Here is a 20,979-nt window from a genome sequence, read left to right on the forward strand (position 1 = left end):
TCACTGTCCTAAGTTGTATACAACATCTACCCTGAGTATTAATCATGCTTTTTTTATTTTCTCTATCTTATCACGCTTTGACATCTTGGGGGCCTTGGTGGCCAGGAAGAGACCGCCCCTCCCAAGCGGAACGAATGCCGAGAGATAGCAGATGACTCCCTTGTGATTGTACCTTTGATTTGCAAAGCCCACATCCCCAGTCGTCTCCTTTATTTAACTCTCACACACCAAGCCAGAATTTCCAAGGCCAGATACTGGACATCAAGACACCCGCTAGCCCAGAGCCTGCTGAAATTATTCAAACGATCCAATCCTAAACTTGCCCAAACTTGCCCACCCGGCCCCATCGATTTCTTCACAGGGAAACCGCAATAAAGGAGAAATCATGCTTTCTCCTTTGCTCCCTCTGCCTCCTGAATGACCCCAGTTCTTCCCCTTGTAACCTTGCAAAGCGTGACATGTCCCCTTCTCCTGGAAATTGTGAGTAATAAAACTTCCTTCATGGCAGTGACTTGTCTCTGCCGTCACTCAGTCACCTCTATAAATTAAATCCCAAGTACAACTAAAACACGCTGCCCCTTCGAACACACTCTAAGCCTTGGGTTCCCTAGTACAGTGAATGCCTCCAGCTGTCCAACCAGAAACCTTGGCTTCTTCCTTTCCCTTAACCCTTCACATTAATCCGTTACAGAACATGGCAAAGTCTAGCTTCAAACAACAATAAAACCCAAAGTAACCGAACCTTGGAATCAATTCCCATCTTTCCAGCACTTACAGCACCGTGTCCCATCTGGCTTTCCTAAGTCCTCTCGTGAAGGATATTGTCACCTCAGAGCTCTTGCCCCTCCCACCTCATTCCAGTTTTCATTTTACATGAAGTCACTCCTCTGCTTAACAAATACACAAACAAACTTTAAGTGGTTTACCATTGCTACCCAAGGAAAACCTAAAAGAAACCCTTTCGGACACTTGCTCACTTTCCAGCTTCCTTTCTTCCCCTCCAAACTCCAGATTTACCAAGGTGCAATCATCTCAAAATCGATTTCCCATGACTTTAGAGCGTGCACAGCATGCTGGCCGGCTTAGCCCGCTCTTCAAACCTTCCCCCGACCTGAGAAACTCATCTTGTAGATATCAAGGCAGATGTCCCAAACCCCTCAAGGCTGAGCTGTTTTACCATTTCATGTCCCATCTCATCCCACTTCCCGCCATCTTCCTGGAGTTGCTATCCTTGGTAAAATCAGAAAAGGAAAGGGGGTAGGAGCGAGAGGAGGAAGGAACCTTAAGTAAGAAGAAAACGACAGGCATCAGGGGACGGAAATGAATTCCCGCCATTTTTAATAGAAAGTCTGAAGGCATTTTCAACAAGTCAAATAACTGTAAACAGTTTCGCAAATCACCTTCGCAACGGATGACATGTGTGTCCACCTATTTACCTGATGGTTTGTTCTTTTTTTTTTTTTTTTTTTATTTAAAAAAAAAATTTTTTTTTTCAACGTTTATTTATTTTGGGGACAGAGAGAGACAGAGCATGAACAGGGGAGGGGCAGAGAGAGAGGGAGACACAGAATCGGAAACAGGCTCCAGGCTCTGAGCCATCAGCCCCGAGCCCGACGCGGGGCTCGAACTCACGGACCGTGAGATCGTGACCTGGCTGAAGTCGGACGCTTAACCGACTGCGCCACCCAGGCGCCCCCTTGATGGTTTGTTCTAAGTGGACTCGTGTCGAGCCATCTTGTTTTCCATAGTCTCATTCTAAGCAATGTTATCTTACAATCAACCGTTTATGGTACGAGCTACATTTTTCTAAAACACATTAAATAAATACTTAATTATTAAAATTTGTAAAAGTATCCAACCATGTACCATGTAATAATACTCCACTTTCATTACTCTAGTGGGAAGTGAACACTTGGGGGAAAGAATTGTTATAAATGACAAGTAATGCATGCAAGCATATTAAAAATTAAATTAGATAGCTTAGGAAATTAATTATAATTTATAATATTTCCCCCGTGGTAAATTTATTCCAAATCCCAAACATCTGAATTATAAACCAACTTTTGGGGGAAAAAAACCTACTCATAAATGAGAAGGCACCTGATAATTGATACATATTTAGCAAATGAACAATTGAGTTTATTTTGCTGATTCACAATTCACAAGTAATCTTGAGGTCAGGTTTCTGATCGCTCATTAGTACCTGTTTTCCAAAGTGTTGATACTTCAGTTTTCCTTTGAAAGGCTGCCAATGATCCTTCCAATGCAAAATGGTCCCAGTGGCCTTGCAAAGGTAGCTAGGATTACCTGAAAATCAAGGACTTAGCCACGAGGGCATTTTCTGGCTAAGTCACTAAGAGTGAAGGAACTTTCAGTAACGTAACAAATGTGAGACATATTTTCAAAGTAGCATCTCCGTGATATAACCCCATGGATAGACTAAACCAGGTTTCCATGAAAAAAAAAGGTTTTCATTCTAGTTATCAATTTTAGTCTTCTATCTTGTTCTTAATCTTGTTCTTAAAGACTGTTTTCTTATCACAAAGTTCTCAAAATATCACCCATACCCAAACAAAGACATACTTGAGACAGTATCGTCACAGGTGATAAATGACTATGGTTTTTGTGCTTCTAAAACAGGCTTGAAAATGACCTGTATTTTGCATTGTGTGCATCATAAACTTCTAATTGCTCTTTCAGAGTATTCCATAAAAAAGAATGTTCTGACATTCTTTAAGAACAGTATAGCATTAAAACTGAAGCCCTCAGAGATGGTAAGATAGAATATTTAAAATCTGGAGACTACATTTGGAAATGCCCCCAAGGCTAGCAGTGAAGAATTACTTATCAGTGAAAGTCTGGAGGTCCTTTACTTTTTGGATTAATGGAAATCTCTAGAACTGTACTTTCTAATATGGTAATCATTGGCCACATATGAGCACTGAGCACTTGAAACGTGGCTGGTCTGAATGGAGATGTGCTCTAAGAGGGAAAAAGACAAGACTAAAACATATGGAAAAAACACTGCAGTGATAACTTTGATAAGGATTACATGTTCCAACGATAATCTTTTAGGCATGTTAGGGTACATACGACATATTATTACAATTGGTTTCATCTCTTCACGTTTACTTTTTTTTAGCATAGCTACTAGAAGATTTAAAAAAATTGTGTTTATAGGTATTTATTTCTGAGAGATAGTGAGACAGTGCATGAGTGGGGGAGGGGCAGAAAGAGAGGGAGACACAGAATCAGAAACAGGCTCCAGGCTCTGAGCCATCAGCCCAGAGCCTGACGCGGGGCTCGAACTCACGGACCGCGATATCGTGACCTGGCTGAAGTCGGACGCTTAACCGACTGCGCCACCCAGGCGCCCCTAGAAGATTTTAAGTCACGGCGTATTTCTATTGGACAGAGCTGCTCTAGAAAAATGAAGAGAACAAGGATGGCCCCATAGATATTCTAGTTTTCATTTTGGAAGTCAACAATTTATTAGATAATTTTCGCTGACTTGATGACAATCACAGACTAATCCTGTAGTGAGTTGTTTGGAATCAAGGGCTTGTATTTCACTAACCGCTATTTTGGGTTAGTTTAATAAATGTACTACAGGGTGATATAAATTATTTTTGTGTTTTATTCATTTAAGTTTGTGCAAGTCACCAAGATAAGCATTTTGTGATTAATATATTATAAAATCAATGGCATTACCAGTATAGAAATCTGATTTTTTAATCATCAAGTTTATCCCTAATATATTTTTGACAGAAAATGATCAGACCCAAGCAAACAATAAATAGTATCTTCCCCCAGGGGAGATTCTCTTCGATTATATTCAATTTCATCCTCAAATTAAGTCATTTGAAGAGATAGCAAAATAGATTCAAATTTTTTGTTATATTTCTGAATTTTTCTTCTGAAGGTGAGTGCAAAGGAGATTGAATACATTGACAGATGGCACCGATTTCGCACACCATTTATTTCTGGGCTTATGGCAAGTTCTACGGAAGTAATTCCTCTTAAGGAGTTTATCTCAACGAGTGAATTTCCACTCAGCCTTTAAAACCCGACTCACATGTCCCCTCCTCTAGGAAGCCTTGCCCGATCCCACTGGGCAGTTATCCATTTCATATTCTGCTAAAGCATATGCTTATACACAGTTCTCTTACTCCATTTCCCTTTCCTTTCCCCAACTCCCATGCGAGGTTCCTGACAACGTGACTGATGTCAACCCAAGTCTTATTCATCTCTGATTTATCAATGACCAGTCCAGTACCTGGCATACAGTTTAAAGAGAAGTATGTACAAGCGTATGCTGGCTTCCGGCAAGGAAGTTTAAACATGTATGAAAGTGGGCACCTAGGTGACTTAGGCAGTTAAGCGTCTGACTCTTGGTTTGGGCTCAGGTCACGATCTCGTGGTTTGCGGATTCGAGCCTGGCATTGGGATCTGCACTGATGGCACAGAGCCTGCTTAGGATTCTCTCTCTCCCTCTCTCTGCCCCTTCCCTGCTCACTCTATCTCAAAATAAATGAATAAACTTAAAAAAAATGTATAAATGAATCGTATAAATATCCCAATGAGGAACTGGTGACCGCCAGTCGTCAATGATGTAATACGAAAGTTGATTTTTAGTGACAATTTATAAGTAAAGATTAACTTTGAACAAGACCACCCATACCAAAAGAGGTGGTGGACTAATGCAAGATCTTCTAACCGCCAAAGTAAATATTTGTCTTCTAAATGCAATAGTTTTGATCGAGTTTCCTGAAAGGATTAACCAAAGCTCTTTTTTTTTTTTTTTTTTTTGCTACTATTCTAGAATTATAATGGTTTGCACTCATTGGTACATGTGCAGCTGGTGTTTTAATTCTCCTCGTCACTATTTGTTGACTAAACCTACGTGTGATCACATCTCCATGAGCAGAACCTTTTCTTTCTTTTTTTTAAATGTTTTTTAAATGTTTATTTATTTTTGAGACAGAGACAGACAGAGCATGAATGGGGGAGGGGCAGAGAGAGAGGGACACACAGAATCCGAAGCAGGCCCCAGGCTCCGAGCTGTCAGCACAGAGCCCGATGCGGGGCTCGAACTCACGGACCGTGAGATCATGACCTGAGCCGAAGTCGGAGGTTCAACCGCCTGAGCCACCCAGGTGCCCCGAGCAGAACCTTTTCGAACTGATTTTCATGCAATTTCCCAGGGGTTCACAAAAAGGTTCTTGGTGTTCATATTACTGAAGGTAGTAATGTGTATTCTTTTTTTTTTTTTTTAATTTTTTTTTTCAACGTTTTATTTATTTTTGGGACAGAGAGAGAGACAGAGCATGAACGGGGGAGGGGCAGAGAGAGAGGGAGACACAGAATCGGAAACAGGCTCCAGGCTCTGAGCCATCAGCCCAGAGCCTGACGCGGGGCTCGAACTCACGGACCGCGAGATCGTGACCTGGCTGAAGTCGGACGCTTAACCGACTGCGCCACCCAGGCGCCCCTAGTAATGTCTATTCTTGAAAAACTTTGTGCATATGCATGGAATGTAATTATATATAATGAAATGACTGTGTCAAACACGTGGTGGGAAGAATCAAAGAGGCGTGACTCAGTTACTCAGCTACCAGGTGAATTGTGACGGTTACAATTGGTTTAAATGGTTTTCACCCTTATAACCGATATCTATATTTGGATCATTGATTAAAGACAGGAAACATCAATAACACTGATGTTGAAATACAGAAAGTTACTGTAAAAAACGACAAATAATAATAATTCTGCATGTTTTCTTCAAGATGATCTTCAGAGGAAACTCATTTGTAAATGCTATATATCCGTCATCCAAAAGTAGACATTGTGATTGCCCCCACTTTCCAGATGAGGAAATTGCGGCATATGGTCTAAGTAATTTGCCCAGGGTCAGAAAGAGAGCTGGTAAAAAGCTGGTGAGGAATGTGAACCCAGGAGGAGGTCCAGCTATACAGTCTTCCAAGTGGGATCCGACACAAAACCAGAGGTTCTCCAAGGTTGCTGCGTGTGAGATCTACCTGAGCAGCTTTTAAGAATTCTGGCGCCCAGACACCACAGCCCATCAAGTAAATAAAAATCTCAGGACGAAAGGGTGCTCGCTGTTGCTCAAAATGTATTTTTTCAAGACATGCTTGAGAATGTCAGCTTGAGCCTCTGTTAGCTCATGTCATCTAAAAATTAACGCAGCTAAATTTCAGGTGGAGGCAAGAATTCCAAACATCCAGTCATAAAAGTAGTAGCTCTTTCTCTGACACTATGTAACAGTTAGATTTCAGTCTCCATTTTCATGTACATTTTGTTCCTGAACCCAGCAGGTAATTTAAAATATATTATTAATTTATACATTTTCCTATTAAAGAATCGTTAAAATGAAAAAAGTAAAACGTTTGTCGCTATAATAATAAGGAATATTGTTCTAAAGCTCAGTAAATGGATGTTACGAAATCTTAAATAATATACTAATACAAGCTCTGAGAGTCTGAATAATTAAACAATATTTATATTATCAATGTTTTATCATATAAAAAATTATACTAAATAATTAAAATCACTTCATTATCTTACAGCATGCAAAAATGACTAAATGATTTTTTAATTTCTTGGGCGTTGGAGATTACTACGGAAGAGAGAAGTTCAGGAAAGGGGAGTAAACACTACAATAGACCAGGTTTTTTCCAGCTTCAGTCTTCCTGACGTTTTGGACTGGATGAGGCTTTGTCGTGTATGACACACCTGTCCTCTACCCACTGCGCTTGAGCTGTGACAATTTAAGGTGCCTCCAGACATTGCCTGTGTCTCAGGGAGGGCAAACCTGCCCTTCCCTTTCAGAGTCACTGCGTCAGACAAGCTAGCTCAGAGGGGTACCCTGTAACTAACGCAGCCTCATAAACAATTTGGAGACAGCCCTTGGGTCTTCTGACTCAGAAGAATCCAGTGTTCGGCCAGTCTGTAATACAGATTTAATTAACACATACGTAAGCTAGTCTGATGTGGCGCGATAGCCTGTAACTCTTTCTGAATCATCCAAAGCTACCATGTGGAGACTTCATGTGCCTTATGATGTAGAATCCTAAAATTTTTGAAAGCTGATCATTCCTTGAAATCCTATGATAGTTCTGATAGTTTAGTATCTGATAGATAGTTCAGGATCTGATAGATAGTAACTGGGCATTTCAATGTAATCTGAAGATCTTCCAAAAGATTTCTGGTACGTTTTCCAAACTACTAATTTTTATAATACTCTCATCAGCTATTCTTTGTTGGGATGTGCCGCTTTGCCATCGCACCGTAATCATTTATTTGTACCTTATCACATAAGTTCCCGGAGGTGGGATTTGGGTTGGATCAATTGCCAGAAACTCCAAGGCATTCTCCAGAGGCTTGCATGGAGTAGGTGATCCTGCCCTTTAATGGCTTACATATTAGGGGAGATAAATTATTCAAATATATGCCTCATTGTTAAAAGCTCACCTAGAATATTTATGTGTTCATATAAGGTTGTTCCATAGGATTTAAAATGTAATGAATGTATTGAGTTCCATATGGGAAAAAAAAAGTCTATCTAGTCGAGGGGCCTCAGGTTGATTCCATGGTTTTTTTTTTGTTTTTTTTTTTTTTTTAACTTTCCAGCAATTGTTTTGGCTCATGTAAATACGCTTTAATCCTCTATCCCTGTATGGTTTGTATGAATTAAGTATAATTCTTCGTGAGTGGAGGAGGAATACAGATGAATGTCTTCCACAGGTGTGATCCCAACCTAACAAATATCACCAAGCAGCAACTTCTCACCTTCTCTGCAGAGGTTGTCTTCAATTGAAAATATACTAGAAAGATTGTAACCATAGAAAGGACATTGAGTAGTATTTCAGCTAATTGGCAGTACATGCCTTCTGAAATTTCAGAGGTACCTCCCTTTAATGACTCCCTTGAATGAAGTAATTGGCTGAAATTTACTCTGCGGTTCTTCATATCAAGTTGGGCCCATCATTAGCAAGGACTAAAAAAGTGGGGTCAGTATGCATTTAAATGAAGCTCAAGCGAAAAAGGTATTTCACTTTCAAAGGACCTACGCTGTACCTTCTTCTTCTTCTTCTTTTTTTTTTTTTTGAGGATTGCAACTCATCTATTTTATAACATAATGGCAATAATATTGCCTCTGAGTTAACTGTGTAATAATTCACTTTTGGTACTGCAATAATTGAGCAAACAGAAGCCGGTACTAGAGGCATTCCTTTCCTTTATTTATTGTAATATTTTTCCATAATTTAATGAGAAACATTTCAAGAGCAACATTTTTATCTTTCATGTTAAATTAATTTACAATGCTATGAGCCATAATAAAATGAGAGAAGCCATCAGCAAAAAGCAAAAGTTAATAAAGACAGATATTCTCAAAGTTTCAAGGACTGGAAAAAACTCAAATCATAAGTCTACTTGCCTTCTTCTTCTACTTCTTCTCCTTTGGCTTAGTTCAATTGGTCAGAGTTTGTTCTCAATTATTACTAAAATGAAACCTCCATAATTAAAACCACCTAAGAAACAACGAAAACTTTGTGATGCATTTTAGCAAGCTGCTCTAGGTTTATCAAAAGGAGGCTCTGATGTAATTTAACTTTCAGTGGTATAAACCTATGTGGGAAAAATTTCAAGGAATGATGAATAAGGCAAATGGAAAGTTCATGTCCTTGGAACGAAATTCTCTGTGCAGCATGCGGTGGACACTCTTGATTTGAGAGAAGCCACTTCAGTGTATCTTAGCAAATTTCTATCCTGACACTAAAACCCGAACAAGAACTGAGAAGAACCGAGTTGTAGGATCTTGGTCAAGAGACTGAGACTCTCTGAAAGCTCAGGTTTTTTCATCTTTAACGGTAGCCCAGATGAGAGCAAAGGTTCTTGCAGGTTTCAAAGAACTATGACTCCGCGAGAAGGTTCATTACTTTGCAAGCAAGTAAGCACAAATCCCTCTCTTGAGCAAGCATCCGTACATCCAACATCCTGGAGGGGTCCTACTCAAAGTATGCTTCACAGATTAGCAGCAGAGTCACTTCCAGGACCCAAATGATCACCATCTCTGGGGATGGGACCAAGTAATCCCTGTGTTAACAAGTTCTCCAGGCAATTCTTATTTATGCTGAGAGAAACACTGATAGAGAGCACTCTGGAAAGAACAAAGAAGATGCATAACCTGGGGCGCCTGGGTGGCGCAGTCGGTTAAGCGTCCGACTTCAGCCAGGTCACGATCTCGCGGTCCGGGAGTTCGAGCCCCGCGTCGGGCTCTGGGCTGATGGCTCAGAGCCTGGAGCCTGTTTCCGATTCTGTGTCTCCCTCTCTCTCTGCCCCTCCCCCGTTCATGCTCTGTCTCTCTCTGTCCCAAAAATAAAATAAACGTTGAAAAAAAAAATTAAAAAAAAAAAGAAGATGCATAACCTCTAGTCCTTTGACTAAAAGATCTCTCTCTAAGTTTTAGAGAAAACAGATGTAAAACAACCTTAAAAAAAGTATAGTCCACAAAGAGGTACTGCCTTTATCTTTAAGCAGACCGTTCATTCATTCAACAAACAATGAGATCCTACTACATGGGAGGCACTGTGCTCGAGGCTGGGGATGTTACAGTTAGTGGAAAATGCTAGAAAAGAGATTATCAGGGTGCCATGAAAAATAATAACAGGGATGACACTGAGGGGTGGAGAGGAATACTTTTCTTTAAAACTTGAAACTTTCAATAATGTGTTAAGATTCAGTTAACTGATAAATCAATAAATACCAAGTGCATGCATGCTGTGAACCCAGCAAGGCAACTTAGCAAATATAAGAATATGCCTTGGAGTTTATCATCAGTAGGAAAGACCAGATTTAATCGCCAACTTTATTTGCTATGGCAGTCCACAGTAGTGGGATACTTTAGATGCGCCCTTTGTTGAAACTCTCCCGTCTCTGCTTCTTGGTTAATACACTCTTCAGGTTTCCCAATTCCCGGCTTTCTAATCCAACTGTTCGAGAAGTGTGCAAAAAAAGAGAGGAATAAATGTTGGCTAAAATCCATGCAGACTGTCCTATGGAAGAGGAATCTGAGATAGGCCTTGAGGAGTAGTGAAATGCATAAAGGTGGAGGCAAACGGGAAAGGCATTTGAGGAACACTAAGATTACTAGTATTCCCAATGCCTCCATATGACCATTGGATTTCTGATATCTGGTAGTGCCACGAAATATGGTCTATTAATACCACGTAACCTATCGGAAGGGTTGTGGTTCAACCCAATACAGGATACATTGAGTTCATGTTCTCTCTCATTATTTTGACCAACTTTCATCGTTCTTTTGGATTTCACTTTCCTTACAAGGACAGAGGGACTCTGGTAAGTGTGGAGGTAGAACTTCCCAAGAAGAGACGACACCATACAAGTGGTTGTGGCATATAAGAAATCATGAAAGTCAAATTAGAGATACCAGCCTATTTACGTGTGTATATATGTCCTTTGATATTAAACTCCTTTGGTAGAACAACTCAACATGAGGTTTTCAATTGCTTGCTTTGAAGAGCACAATGCTTGACTTAACAGAGAGCCCAAGCCCCCTAGTTGACCCGGAAGTAAAACTTACAAAACATTTCATGATTTTCTTTAACTACAAAGTGAAACTGAAAATAATGCCGTGGAATATAAAAAGTGTTTTTGTGCCAATGTCATCGCGCGGTACTAATATTAAGCAAAGTACATCTCAGGAGCTACAAATCCCATGCAGGTGATGAGAAATTCCACTTTACATAGTGCGAAGTGTAGCTAGGAAGCATCTGCCACTAGTGAACTTGAAAACACAACTGTGACTCCTCAGGGGAGAAGATAGGATTTAACTGTCAATAAAGCTTTTCATAATAAATTCTTAAAAAGTTTAGCATGAAAGGACTGTAAAAAGCAGATGTCAGGCCAGAGAGCCAATCGCATGTGAGTTATACTGTTTTATTCTTTCACTCACTTGGGTCTCATTTTCATGGAGGCTTTTGACTTTTTAACAAAATACAAAAAGGGCTTTTTAAAAGAATCCATGTACAGAATGTGGAGAAATATTTTCTTGGGTTATGAAACCCGATCATCAGATATACTTAGAAAATGATGAAAGTTGAGAGATAAACACAGATTCTACAAATGTTGTAATTATAATGTTCTCTCTCTTCTAATTATTACAAAGTTCCATTTAAGGTCTTAAATTCGCCAGCCTAATCCAAATTTACTAGTGAGAAGTATCCTTGAATTCTCCTTAATCTGTTTAGTTACTTGAAATGTTTAATACTTCCTAATCAAGAGAAACCTAGAGTCTCAAAGGCATAATGTTCCCTTCCCAAATTGGTTTAACTTGAGGTTATTTAATTGGAACTCCAAACAATTAGAAGTTCATTCTACTACCTTGGCATCCTTCATAGCACCTGGCACAGCATCAAGTACATATTAGATACTCAATAAATATCTTTTGAAATGTGTAAGAAGGAAACAAAAGGAGTTATTTAGATGGAAGATACTTAAATTCCTAAGATAAACTTATTTCTTGCTTATTTAGAAACATGGCATAAACTATGGTTTGGATAAAAATCTATTTTAGTTTTGTTTGATTCAATTCAACAAACGATGACTGTGTATACACGGTTTTGACCCTGTGAAATGAGAGTGGTATTTAAAAGATAAGAGAAACATTCAAGAAGCCTGTTCTTTTGTTTCTCAGGATCCACATACGAGTGAAATCATATGGTATCTGTCTTTCCCTGACTGACTTATTTCACTTAGCATAATACTCTCTAGCTCCATCCATGCCATTGCAAATGGCAAGATTTCTTTCTTTTTTATGGCTGAATAATACTCAATTGCGTGCACATATCACATCTTTATCCATTCATCTATCGATAGACACTTGGGCTGTTTCTATAATTTGGCTATTGTAAATAATGCTGCCGTAAAAATAGGGGTGCATAGGGGCGCCTGGGTGGCTAACTCGGTTAAGCATCTGACTTCAGCTCAGGTCACGATCTCGTGGTTTGGGAGTTCGAGCCCCGCGTCGGGCTCTGTGCTGACAGCTCAGAGCCTGGAGCCTGCTTCCGATTCTATGTCTCCCTCTCTCTGCCCCTACCCTGCTCACGCTCTGTTTCTGTCTCTCTCAAAAATAAATAAACATTAAACAATAAAAAAAAATAGGCGTGCATATATCCCTTTGAATTAGTGTTTCTGGTTTTTTGTTTTTGTTTTTGTTTGTTTGTTTGTTTTTTGGTAAATACCCAGTAGTGAAATTACCGGATCATAGGGTAGTTCTATTTTGTATCTTTGGAGGAATCTCCACACTTCCACAGTGGCTGCACTAGTTTGCATTCCCACCAAGAGAGCAGAGCACAAGCGATCCCTTTTCTCCCCATACTCGTCGACACATGTTGTTCCTCCCATTTTTGATTTTAGCCATTCTGACAGGTTTGAGGTGATAGCTCATTCTGGTTTTGATTTGCATTTCCCTGATGATGAGTGATGTTGAGCATCTTTTCATGTGTCTGTTGGCCATCTGGACGTCTTCTCTGGAGAAATGTCTGTTCATGTCATCTGCCCACTATGTAATTGGGTTATTTGTTTTTTGGGTGTTGAGTGGTATAGGTTCTTCATAGATTTTGGACACTAATCCTTTATCAGATATGTCATTTGCAAATATCTTCTTCCATTCAGGAGGCTGCCTTTTAGTGAGACTAATATAACACCGTATGTTAACTATACTAGAATTAAAAAAAAAAAAAACATTCAAGAAGCTTAAAGTTTAGAAGTGAGTTATTCTGCAGGTGATTTGATTCTGATTTTAACTTGTTTAAGGACAGTGATCTCTGTTCAGTGCAATACTGAAAATATTATGGGTTCATAATAAACAATTTCTGCATGATCTTATTAACTCATTAGCAGGTCTCATGTGGTGTATTTCTTAACATTTCACAATCAAATATGGTCATTTTTTTCTGCACTAGAACATGAGCCTTGAAATCAGGTTTATTCCCTATTTTGCAAATAGCACAGTGACTAAATAGCAGATGGTGGGTATTCCATTGATTGATGAATATCAATCTATTAAATGAATATAAACAGAAACGAGAGCAGCAGAGTTACATTTCCGAACCAATTCAGGAGAGCTACGTACTTAAAGAAAGTATTATTATTACATCGCTGAGATGATTAAAAAATAGATCCCTTATTACATTTCTCTAAATTTTTTGTATCATCCAGAAAAAAATGCATAAAACCAGATGTGCCAGCTGGGTTCTCCTTGTCCCTCCAGATCCACTTAGCCCCCTTCCTGTACTGTCCAAGGGGCTGACTTGCAGGATTACATCCGTGGGCTCCTATGTCCTCTAGTTTGCTGGTTGGGTTTGACTAATGGAGAGAAGAACCAGGAAGAGACTGAAGTCAGAATATTGATTCCTTTGGTCTCCTTTCCTGGCTGTCAATTCAAGTCTCAGGTTTAGCCTGTGAAGGCAGTAAGGTCTACGTGATCTTTCTCTTTGTTCTCAGAAACCTCCCCTCCTCCCTAAACTTTGCAGGCCTAGGAGAAAGTGATGGCTCTGCTTCAGCTAGCCCTGGGGTCTTGCGCTCCCTTCTGTGACTTTCCTACCCTCAGCCCACTCCTCAGTATGTAGCACTTGGAAATCGACACTCAAATCACCCTCCTTCTAATGTGCCGTCGGTCCCCTGTTGGGACCCTGATTGACACATGAACACAAAGGGGCAGCAGATGGCACTAAGGAACAAGACAAGGATTCAACACTTCACAGGGTTACCATAGTCCTTGTGTCGATGGGTATGAAAGTGGTTGGTAAACCCTAAGCGGTACACAGAACTTGGTTGTTATTATTGAGCATGAAATAAGGACATGTTAAGATTATGTTTATACTGATTTCCCACCACCAAACCAGCTGCCATGGTGTGGCTGTGCTGTATCAGCTATATAATAATTACACTGTAAATAAATGTTTAATGCATTAACAGTATATCACATTGATGCACGGGTAATTACACTCGGTTATCAGACTTAGACAGGGTTTATATGGCTGATCACAGACATGGCCTCTATATTCCGTTATCCACCTGTCCAAGATCACTGGCCACCTGTAGGTTTCCCTGGTCTGGAATCTATTAAGAAGAGTCCAGCTCTGTAAAGGGACAGGGGACATGACTTCTTCCTGAATCATCAGCGTAAAAATTGCCCTACAGTTACTCTTTGCGGTTGGGGCTGAGCTACAGTTACAAATTTTCTCCTGTGTCTCTTCAAACTTGGGAGAGCTTTGTAAGCAATTCCCCCAAGATGGTTTTATGAAAACAATCAAACTGACACAATGTGATTTACAAACAAACAAGTGTTTCTAAGGCAAAAAGGAAAAAGATGATATTAAATAAATTTGCCCAAATATTGTTCTTAATGTTATATTTTGGACGCAACACCTATACTACAAACATACCCTGGGGAGCAATTAACCACCTGATCTGGATAAAAATATTATGAATTTCTTTGTATTGAGACTGGTAGTGCTTTACAAAAAGGAAAAATTTTTGGAATTTGTGGAATGATGCTTTTGGGGAACTTCTTCCTATGAAAGTCTTCAAATTAGGTGTTGATGGGCACAAATTGGCTTATTTTAATATATTCCAGGTCCACATATAAAGAAAAGTACTCTGCCATATTATAAGAATGGCTTGTATTGCCTTAGATGAAGTTTACCCATCAGCTTTTTAACTTTATTGCTGCTTGCTTCACAAAGGAAGATTTCATGCCTTCACCTTCACGTTCATGCCTCATAATTCAATGTACTTCCACGATCTCTATCATTTCCCGATATCATCCTTCCTGGGACAGCAATGCTGACGAGTGCTTTGTTTATTTGTTTTTGTTTTGTTCGAGGTCAATTCCCTCGCTCCGTTTTCCCAGTTTTTTTAAAGGTACTTTTGAAGCTTCTATCATTTCCGCTCATCAAAGGAAGTCATTTTCTTGACATGCTTGTCTTGGTCAAAAAGATCAATTGTATAATTTTTATTTTCTTAACCAGAGGCAACCAGGTTGGAACAATTACTGCTATCATGGCCCTTGAAGTTTGGGTGTTCCTTTCAAATTTAGGTCAAAAGCCAACATTAATAGCCAGATGTAATGACTGACACAAAGAAGAGCCTGCCAAGCAGATAATAAGTTTAGAAGTCTTAATTGAAAATTAACACATCCACATTTGTATTCTGAAATTGAAGAAAATGGCTGTTTGGCTACCGCTATAATGAGATTCTGCTTATTTCACACGCTGAATCCTGAAGAAGGAGCCGTTCGTTCCTGCCTGATGGATGTTTCTGGGCTTCACTCTAACTTGAAAGACTGGGGTAGGAAACTCAAGCATAGTAGGAGGGATCCTGCTTTCTTGTCTAGGGGGTATAAGGTCCATAAATATTAACCAGCCTTCCATTTGATTATCTTCTTGAGCTTGTCTCCAACCGACTATATGGCAGATTGAAATATTGGCCTCAATTCTTGCACATCCTTAGTCGAATTACACATACACACCTGTGCCATGACCTCATGTAGGTTGAAAGTATTTCTCTATCCCTTGACTTTGGGCTTGGCCATGTGACATGCTTCGGCCAGGGGAAGAGAAGCAAATGTGGTAAGAGCAGACACGTGAAATGTGTTGGTTGTGTTGGCCATGTGTGCCCCTTAGGTCTGAGTCTCAGAATGAGGCACAGGCGGCAGACTCAGACTTGTTCTGCAGCCTGGAGATAAGCAAAGTCAAGCCAAGCCTCGCCAAGATCAGCCAAACTCCACTAAACTGCCGATCCGTTACTAAGTAAGCCTCTGTTATCAGCCACGGAAATTATTTGCTTATCATGTAGCAAAATTAACTGACACATACTATAAACTGAAATGTGGCTTATAAGCAATACGACCCAGGAAAGTTCTGCTGAATTGATGTCCAGCCAGTAAGGGCAAAAAAGGAAGACCAAATGATTAAAAATTATCGAAGTTTCATAAAGTTCATGTTCATGCCAGTTACCAAAATCGGGTAGCAATGATTGGCTGAGGTCCAGGACTGGAAATAAGAAGGCAAAATACTAATCAAGTTGAACTCACTAGGTTGCATTTCCAGGTTGTCAAGCAGACTGTTCTAGACTGCAATATTTGAAAGAAGCCTGTTGCGATATGATGACGACGGTGAATTCTGCGGTCTTTGGAATACCTGAGCTCAAGCTTAAAACAAAACTGGATTCTCAAACAAACTTTCTCGTACAGAAATGGAGTAAGTCCTCTTATCTACAAAGGGGCAACGAAGCGATAAGGTAGCTTTTGGCATTTCTACCAGTTAGGTTTCCCAAGTGTGGTGAGCCCGGCTGTTTCCCGTTGTTTTGTCATCTACAGATTGTTTCTTACACGTGATTACCGCTGATGGGCGAAGGCTCCATTTCACCTCCAGCCACCATAACTAATGTGAGGAGAACTGAAAAGTTTTTGCAGGTAGTTTTCCAATTTCATGTGCCTCTCCAACTGCTTCCTCTGCTTCTAACGTAGTCTCTGAATTTGAACGACCGCTTCCTGGCAGTTATATGGGAAGAGCACGGGAGACCAAGGGAGGAGTCTGTGAGATAATTTCTTAACATCAACATGTCAAAATTTCACTTCCGTCAAGGTACTAAAACATATGAAATTCTTGGAAGGAAATCATGCTAAGGACGTACAAAGCCTCTACACAGACAAGTCTGATACGTTGTCGTGAGGCATTCACGAAGATCTAAATAACTAAAGGGATCTACGACAGTCCTAGATTGGACAACTCAATATCGTAAAGATGTAGAATGATGTGGATTTTTAAATTAATTAATTCATTTTTATGTTTTAAATTTTTTATTTTATTTTATTTATTTATTTATTTATTTATTTATTTTTTAACGTTTATTTATTTTTGAGACAGAGAGAGACAGAGCATGAACAGGGGAGGGTCAGAGAGAGGGAGATACAGAATCTGAAACGGGCTCCAGGCTCTGAGCTGTCAGCACAGAGCCTGACGCGGGGCTCCAACTCACAGACCGTGAGATCATGACCTGAGCCGAAGTCGGCCGCTGAACCGACTGAGCCACCCAGGCGCCCCAGTTTTAAATTTTTTAAATGTTTACTTATTTTTGAGAGAGAGACAGAGTGCGAGTGGGGGAGGGGCAGAAAGAGAAGGAGACAAAGAATCCAAAGCAGGCTCCAGGCTCTGAGCTGTCAGCACAGAGCCCAAAGTGGGGCTCCAACTCACGAACCAGGAGATCATGGCCTGAGCCGAAGTTGGATGCTTAACCGACTGGGCCACCCAGGTGCCCCGTAGAATGATGGTTTTCTAAAAAAAATTTTTTTAAGCATTTATTTATTATTGAGAGACAAAGAGAGACAGAGTATAAGCATGGGAGGGGCAGAGAGAGGGGGGACACAGGATCCAAAGCAGGCTCCAGGCTCTGAGCTGTCAGCACAGAGCCCGACACAGGGCTCGAACTCACGAACTCGGAGATCATGACCTGAGCGGAAGTCGGACACTCAACCGACTGAGCCACCCAGGTGCCCCTGAATGATATGTTTTAAAATGGGTATCTCACGGGCTTAATTTTCCTCATTTGATAAGTTGATTTAATGATTTCTGAGATTTCTCTTTCAGCCCTGTGATTCTATGATCTATGGATCCTGTAGTCTGCCCAAGTCTGGAGTGGAAAAATCTTCCTTGTCGGGGGAGTCCCTTCAATAGGTCAGAAGGTGTATATTCTATACAGTCTTATAATCAAACTACTCCTCAGCATATATTCCCTTCAAGTACTGAGTGGGTATATGAATTTTAAATACTAAAGATTAAAAAAAAGAGTTGTGATGGGTTTATTTTTTTCTCTGAAGTTTAAACATTTGAATACTTCACCAGTCATAGCTTTCACTAGCAGGAAATAGTGCAATTAAAAAGACCATACAGGAAAAAGAATGAGTTGCGAAATTGAGGCCCACTTGGCATCATGAACTCTGGTTCCTGTCAGACTCTGGTGGCTGCAGGTGGGGCTAATGTGTAGTCATTGATAAAAGTTTCATTTGAGGGACTTCCCAGGAGACTGCTTCTAAGGGAAGCATTTATATGAGAAGACTAAAACTGTTTTTAAAAAAGTATTTTTTGGGGCGCCTGGGTGGCGCAGTCGGTTAAGCGTCCGACTTCGGCCAGGTCACGATCTCGTGGTCCGTGGGTTCGAGCCCCGCGTCGGGCTCTGGGCTGATGGCTCAGAGCCTGGAGCCTGTTTCCGATTCTGTGTCTCCCTCTCTCTCTGCCCCTCCCCCGTTCATGCTCTGCCTCTCTCTGTCCCAAAAATAAATAAACGTTGAAAAAAAAATTTTTTTTTAACGTTTATTTATTTTTTGAGAGAGAGAGACAGAGACAGAGACAGAGTGCGAGCAGGGGAAGGGCAGAGAGAGGGAGACACGGAATCCGAAGCAGGCTCCACGCTCCAGGCTCCGAGTTGTCAGTGCAGAGCCCAACGTGGGGCTCGAACCCATGAACCACAAGATCATGACCTGAACTGAAGTCGATGCTCAACCAACTAAGCCACCTAGGTGCCCCTAAAACTGCTTTTTATAATTGCTCATTTGGGGTATACATCAATGTTCAGGTTAGTTAACATGGTAAAGCAGAATGAATACTTTATTTAGACTATATTCAATAAATTTTTATTCAAAAAGGAGAAATAGTACACAACTTGGTAGCCAGAAACAAGGAAATAATGAGGAGACCCTCTCCAGCCAAAGGACCTTAGGCCCCTATGTGCAGGTTGGGAAAAGTTTAAACCCGCCTAGCAGCTTGTAACCCTCGGGGAGGGTTTGCTGAGCAGACCTTGACTCCTTCTCTGACCATGCCCTGTCAGGCCTCTGTCTGTTTGTTTTTTTTTTTTTTTTTAGTTTTTGGTTTGAAGATTCCTAGCTTAATTGATACTTAGGAAAATATATTTTTCCAGACAGAAGAGAAAGTAGAATACTAACTTCAATTTTAAGTTTTTGGATATGGAGGGACGACATTTTGTGAGATTGAAAAATAGAATCATTTCGCTAGGCTTTACCAATAGCCTAGTACATTACAGTTCCTGGAACTCTTGCTCTAAATGAATCATTTTAAAACGGATGTGGATGGAATGGATCGCTTGCGATCTTAAAGCGAGCAATCAATATCGGATTTCCAGGCACAGACCATTTAAGTACCCTAATGTTATTTAGAATATACATGTCATAAGTTAGTCTTAACATTACACCATAGTTAAGAGGCAAATCCTTGAAAACAGATTAGGTATTTTACTAGTTAAATGGAGCAGCCAAGAATGGATGTTGATGATGTGGTTTTATGAAGAAAAATGTTCAGAAAACAAAGTTTTAAATTCTATTCCTTACACACAAAAAACTAAGTATGTAGCTTGTATAAGGAACCTAAGAATTTTTTTTTAAGATTTTTTTTTTAAAATTTCTTTAACGTTTATTTATTTTTGAGACAGAGAGAGATAGAGCATGAACGGGGTGGGTCAGAGAGAGAGGGAGACACAGAATCCGAAACAGGCTCCAGGCTCTGAGCTGTCAGCACAGAGCCCGATGCGGGGCTCGAACTCACTGGCCGCGAGATCGTGACCTGAGCTGAAGTCAGACATTTAGCCGACTGAGCCACCCAGGTGCCCCGGAACTTAAGAATATTTAAGTGAAGAACACTCAGACAAAACTAACAATTCTGTGAATGACACAGGTTTGTAAATTGATCTTACTAAGTTGCTGTCATTGCTTTGGTTACAAATCACAAAGAGATGTAAATAACACACGATGCAGACTGATTATTATTGAGTTAGCTCAGAGGACTTCTATTGTTGTATATATAATATAATATAATATAATATAATATAATATAATATAATATAATATAATATACATATTATAATATTGTTATAATATATAATGTCACAACACAGTTGCTTTAGTTACACAAATAAGATCATACGTACATACTACCTAAGATTAAAAGACCAATGCTGAATATGTTTTTTGTCATAGCATCCCCGAACTAAACCTAGAGCTTTCCATCTAGTTTTAGTAAATTTTCTACTTGGTGATCCAAGAATTTAGCTTTTTCTTTTCCTACCACATGACAAGTATATATTGATTGGAAGCATTTGGAAACTCTGCTGTGAAACCAAACTGCATTTTGACTTATTTGTATCAATTATTTGCTGGAAGGTTGTGGGTAAGGTGGGAAAACACTTCCTTCCATTTTAAATCGCCATCTCCCAGGTCTGTCGTTTTCCTTTTTCGTGGGGCCAAACTGTTTTTAAGAACTCTGGCATATCAATCTCTGGAAGAGAGCATTCACAAATGAATTCCGATCAACAGATTGCATACATTTCCCAATCAGCTGTGCAGACTGAGCATTTTCCTGATTCCAGTCATTTTATAAAGATGATTCAGAATTAATCAGTTCTCCTGCCCCTTTTATTATTTATATATTCACAGTATTGACAGATTTCATTTTCTTCCCACTCTCTACTCGTCTTCTACAGGAATAACACTCACGACATGGAACAGAGAGCAGCCAGTAAGGCATTACTCGGTTAATTCTGAGAACCCACGAACAGTAACGTGGAATATCCAGAACCACGGCAAACTTCATTTCATTTCTTCTCGTGCTTTCTCTAGAATATGAGGTCCGCTTATTCTTTAGACCACGATATAGGTATGTGAATAACGCAGTAATACCTATGACTGGAGTAATACCGAAATAGTACGGCTGCGGCTGCTATAAATACTGGAACAAAATTCCCCTAGGAACAATGACGTCAGGAAGCTTTGCAGGGGATCAGTCTCTCCGAATTTTGAATAACCACACTCATTGTGACATTTTAGAAGGCACTGCATCTTCTCCCGGGATTACGAAAAAATTA

The 20,979-nt window shown here is 40.0% G+C and overlaps 1 protein-coding gene and 1 long non-coding RNA gene across 12 annotated transcripts in view; both read right to left on the reverse strand.

The window, feature by feature from the left end:
- The window catches only part of DMD (dystrophin), a 2,127,700-nt gene that overhangs the window by 451,815 nt on the left and 1,654,906 nt on the right, over positions 1-20,979 (reverse strand). The gene's annotated exons all lie outside the window — the stretch shown is intronic.
- LOC123595247 lies at positions 8,132-10,899 on the reverse strand. The gene is made up of 2 exons (XR_006711096.1): positions 9,451-10,899; positions 8,132-9,208 (listed from the first exon to the last, which is right to left on the reverse strand). It is a non-coding gene; the product is annotated as an uncharacterized LOC123595247 (long non-coding RNA).

This window comes from Leopardus geoffroyi, chromosome X (genome assembly GCF_018350155.1).
Source record: "Leopardus geoffroyi isolate Oge1 chromosome X, O.geoffroyi_Oge1_pat1.0, whole genome shotgun sequence".
In the NCBI taxonomy this organism is placed as follows: Eukaryota; Metazoa; Chordata; class Mammalia; order Carnivora; family Felidae; genus Leopardus; species Leopardus geoffroyi.